The sequence below is a fragment of the Salmo trutta genome, chromosome 29, assembly GCF_901001165.1.
Source record: "Salmo trutta chromosome 29, fSalTru1.1, whole genome shotgun sequence".
In the NCBI taxonomy this organism is placed as follows: Eukaryota; Metazoa; Chordata; class Actinopteri; order Salmoniformes; family Salmonidae; genus Salmo; species Salmo trutta.
Window position 1 is genome coordinate 22,119,404 of NC_042985.1, and position 4,953 is coordinate 22,124,356.

Consider the following 4,953-nt stretch of genomic DNA (forward strand, 5'->3'; position numbering starts at 1 on the left):
GAGAATCATCGCTGGTGTAAATCTTGGATTTTTTAAGAGGGCTATTTTCTGGGAATTGTCTCAGTAATCCGTGCCTGATTTTACGACTACAGACAATTGTGAATGGGTTTATTTGCTGGGAGTCTAGCATTGGTGGTACAGGAGTAGAAATCTCGCCTGCCACGCAGGAGGCCAGGGTTATCCTAGCCCATGCACCACGGGACTGATTATAATTCTACTATTGGTATGTTTTGCCTGGAGAGATACGGTTGCTAGCGTTTGTTTAAGATATAAATGTACCGTTTTGATAGCTTGATTAGTTTAAATTGAAAGACTAATTCATTAGAAAATAATAGCGAGGGAATTTTGATATGATACTGTAACGACCCTGGGTTTATAAGCGCGGAAATCGACCCTGCCGGGCGAGCATGCTTTTGTGGCACAGTCGATAGCGCGCCGGACTTCGGGCTAGAAGGTCGAGGGTTCGAGACCTGCTCCCTGCTAGAAGGTCGAGGGTTCGAGACCTGCTCCCTGCTGTTTCATTACAATACGTTGTCTGTTGCTGGAACTGACGTACAGAGAAAGAGTTGAATGATGTTATTGTTATAAGTATGGTGATTTACAAGTTATTTTTAAAGTCTTGGATATTTCATAAGTGTAAAGCTGAAAGAGAAGAGGAAGTTGTGAAGTTTGGGTTTAATCTTACTATAGAGGTAAGGCAGAACGTTGGTTGAGTAGTGGGTTATATTTTTGCTTACGGGTAAAACAAAAGATGAGAAAATAATTGGTTATGTGCGCTGAGCTATGCTTGGGCTATGTTTGGCTGGAAGGAAGGATTTTGTGATGTGAATGCTGGTTATTGATTCTTGGTTTGAATGTTTAGGTAACACCAGTGAATTAGAAAATGAAGTTTATGTATTAAAACATATTACTCTGTTTCCATTACGTGGAACAATGTCAGGACAGTACAGTGAATTGCAGGTTGAGTTAATTTTATTTTACAGGGACAGTGCGAATTCATCACAGTTGTGTGTGTGCTTGGCCGGCGTGCGCGTTCCTGTAAGACGTAGAGTCGCAAGATAGCGCGAGGACGAGCTTTGTGAGGGGGGTGAGTGTAACCGAGGTGGTGTGCAAATAGCGTTTCAATCGGTGACGTTACTCGCTCTGAGACCTTGAAGCATAGTTTTGTTACTTCTGTAGTAAAACAATTTCATATGTTTTGGAAATTAGCTAGGTTGCATTTGGTTATTTGAATTACCTTTTTCATTTTCTTTTAAAAGAGAGGTTAGAATCAAGTATGATGCCGTGGAACGTTAAAATCAGATATCACGTGGAACTTTTCCCCTGATACATAGACATCTGTCTCAGGGGCATCAGTTGTTTTCTTTGTGAGGAACATGCAGACTGTGTTTTGTGTTTTATTTTTAATTTTATTGAGATGCAAACATGAGTCTCTGAGCAACTTTGTCATCTCAACCATTACAGTAGTGAGTTCTTGTGTAGGTTGTTTGTTAATTGCATGCATTTATCACTATCATCTGCATACATTGGAATTTCAGACCCTGTACAGACAGAAGGAAGATCATTCATGTATGAGCTGAACAGTATTGACCTTTGGGGAATTAAAACATTGTGTATTATGAGTGGAAAAAAGTTAGTTTTGATTCTTACGCTGATGAGACAGCACACATTTTTTTAAGGTTTTAGATTTGTTAAACAAGGATTGTTGTACTAAATTTATGCAACAGGCTGAAATGAGTTGATTGTGGGAAAAACGTTTCTGGGTTTGTTTGTTGTTTACTGTTTATTGTTTATTTTTGGTGTTGTTTTCACTTAATTAAACATTGTATTATCTGATGTGTTTGAGTAGGATTCTTTCCTCCAGGACGGATGGAAGTCAACTAAAGTATGTATGTTAAAGGCGACATGGGAGAACACGTCTCAAACTACATTTTATTAAATGACTGGGATTAAATATTGCTGAACATTCCAAAGGTGAAAAAAGCTATCACATATTTGTTGGACATTGGTCTAGTAATGATACCAGGATAATTGTATCTAAGGGTCAATTAAGCATGCATATACATTGATGCAGATTAAAACTAATGATTAATGATGAGGGAGTACAGTGGAATTATCATTAGGTTTTGTTTGTAGTTAACTTTTGGGTTTCTGAATCAATTGTATAATGAATGCTAACGAAGTGTTTTGTGTTTTTCTTTGGGAAAATGGGGATTTCATTGTCTATGTTTCCTGGGGCTATAATCTTGGGTGAGTGAGATTGAGGCTGTAAACTACCAAAATGGAAGAGGCCTGGACATGTTTTGTTTGTTTTTACTTTAGGGTTTGCAAATACCCATACACAACACATTTGTTATTACTATTTGTTGGTGTTTTTATAATAGTATGTTTGATTTGTTTTTCTATTTCCTGTGGGATTGGTGAGTTTTCCATATGACTTTGTGCTAAGATATCTTAAAGGGGTATACACATGGAATTTTTAGAAGTTTTTTTCCTGAAATTTAATTAAAGATGTGGATTCTTTTGTTAATAAAATGTTCTGGGTAACCTGTGATACAACATGTAGAAAATGTTTGATGTTTGAATTTTGTTTTGTCTAAGATAGTAAGAAACATTTCTGTGAAGGGGTGGTTTGACTTATGACCTTTGTCTGGGTTTTCCTGTGTGGTCTGATCAGCCTCATGGGAAAGCAATTTGGATAATACATTTTAGGTCATTTGTTATACTGATTTCAAGGTAATTCGTGAAATGTATAATTATGATGGAATTTAAAGTTGTTAGACATATTTGTAATTTGGACCTATGTGATATAGGGCATTGCCTTTCACTAAGGGTAGGCTGCTTGAAGTCTGTTTTCCTATGACCATATGGGTAAATAATTTTTTCTTTGTGGAGGTTTTCAGAGTTGTGATTTTCATTTGATTATGTTATTTGACATTTTATTTTATCTTTTGATTTGTAGTAGTGTTTTTTTAATACATTACTCTCATGGAGAGTCATGTGTTTAAATAAAATGGGGGAGGATACAGTTCTTTGAGGGTTTGGATTCAGTTCTTTGAGGTTTTGGATTCAGTTCTTTGAAATTTGGATTGAAGTTTACACACCTTGAGTGATATGTGAAGGAGTGTATTGTTGTGTTGTTTGTTCTGTTCTATTCCTGATGGGTTATAGGTCTAACTTCCTGATTCTGTGGCTCTGCGATGGAGTTGAAATTGTGATGGGAAGTATTAGCCAATTTGAAAGAATAGTTTCAATAGAAGGTGTTGTTATTCTCTTTGAATAATGTTTAGACATTTGTATTAAAAATAATTGGTAAAAGTAATAATTTATCATGTAGTGAATGAACTGAACTAAACTGTTGTTCTGATCTGTTCTTTCGAGGTTATCATGAAAAGTGACATCAGACGGTATCTTAATGCATGGAAGAGATAATTGGACCGAAAAGTGTGTGTACCTCAAACCCCCTCTAATTGGCTGAAGAAGGAGTGACGAAGGCATTGAATATGGCCCTGTCCGAACCATTTCTACTGAGAGGAATGGCCGAGCCAGCAACCGGTGTACAGTATCCGATCTAAGATATCAACTGCTTTTCTCTCATGTTTCTCTCAGGAGTGTGAGAGGAGTCCACGTGGAGTGAGCATGGGGAAAGGTGCTGTTCTAAACTTTTCTTATGTTGCTGGTATATTGGTTGACGAATGGACAAGACATAATGGGCATCTAAGGTGAAACATTGACATTGGGACATTATAATGGGTCATTCACTTTGAACTTTAAAGTTATCTGAAGAAGAACGAAGAGGACGCCAGAAGAATCAGTGCCTGGAGAGAGGGGTTTGGTCAACTGTGCCCAAAACGGTTTAGACTTTTGGGGTATCAGGTTGATTATAGAGGTCTACACCACGTAAAATTATAGTAATTTAGATTAAGAATGCATTGAGATACTGATCTGTAGAATAATCGTGATAAAATTGTTAATAGTAGAAATTATGGGATAATTATACTGGATGTTAAAATGAATGGACATTCTGCTAATATTGATGTGTGTTTAAATTTAGTTTTTACTTTGAGTGATAAGACAAATTTGAATCACTGAGCAATGTCATTTTGAAATTTTGGTTGGATAATTAACTGAGTTCTAATTATGATTTTATTTGGAAATTGAATGAATTTTAAAACTGAAAGATTGATTTGAGTTGAATATGTTAATATCTAAATGGGTGAAGAAATTAATGTATTAGAGATAGATTGTTTTGATTGTTGTTATGAACTAAGGATGTTGAGGTTATTATAAGCATGCCATAGTGACTGCCATGGGTGAACTCTGATCTGGAGAGTGAAAATGATCCTAATCTATTGGATCTATAGGCATTGCCTTATAAATAGTGGAATCATGATGTTTGTCTTGGGTCATGTTCAATAGGCACCAAGGAGATACATTTTATTTTAACTAGGAGTCACTACCTGGATTTGTACAACAAGATATGCTAATTATAGTTTCTGGGATGGAAATAGTCATTTCCAGCATACTATGCTGATCCATTGGAGTGTGATAGATAACTATTATTTTATTAAACTCCATTGTTGCATGCACTGCATTATGCATTAAATATGTGATTTTCACTGTCTATGGAAAATATAGCTTTGAATCTCATAAACTGTATGCATTTTTTGTTTTTCTTCATGGGTTCGTGCAGGTGACTGTGTATCATAGTCTTCCCAGACAAATTGCTAGAGTGTTTAGTAAATGTTGGGGGATGGTAATAAGAGACAGTGCTGAGTTTCTTGGGATGTTATGTGCAGGAACCCCTGGAAATGAGTTATTGTTTTGTGATTTTTGGTTGATGTAGAATATATGTATATGTGAATGAATGTTCTTAAATCTGGTGATTTTCTTTTAAGTTGAGAGGGGACACAGAGGGATGACTGTCTTTTCTGTTGTGATGAAGCCTGTGTT

The 4,953-nt window shown here is 36.2% G+C and overlaps 1 long non-coding RNA gene across 1 annotated transcript; it reads left to right on the top strand.

Moving 5' to 3' along the window:
* The first annotated feature begins 415 nt into the window (after positions 1–415).
* Positions 416–750, top strand: LOC115167733 (uncharacterized). The gene is made up of 2 exons (XR_003870544.1): positions 416–454; positions 488–750. It is a non-coding gene; the product is annotated as an uncharacterized LOC115167733 (long non-coding RNA).
* Positions 751–4,953: the final 4,203 nt, after the last annotated feature.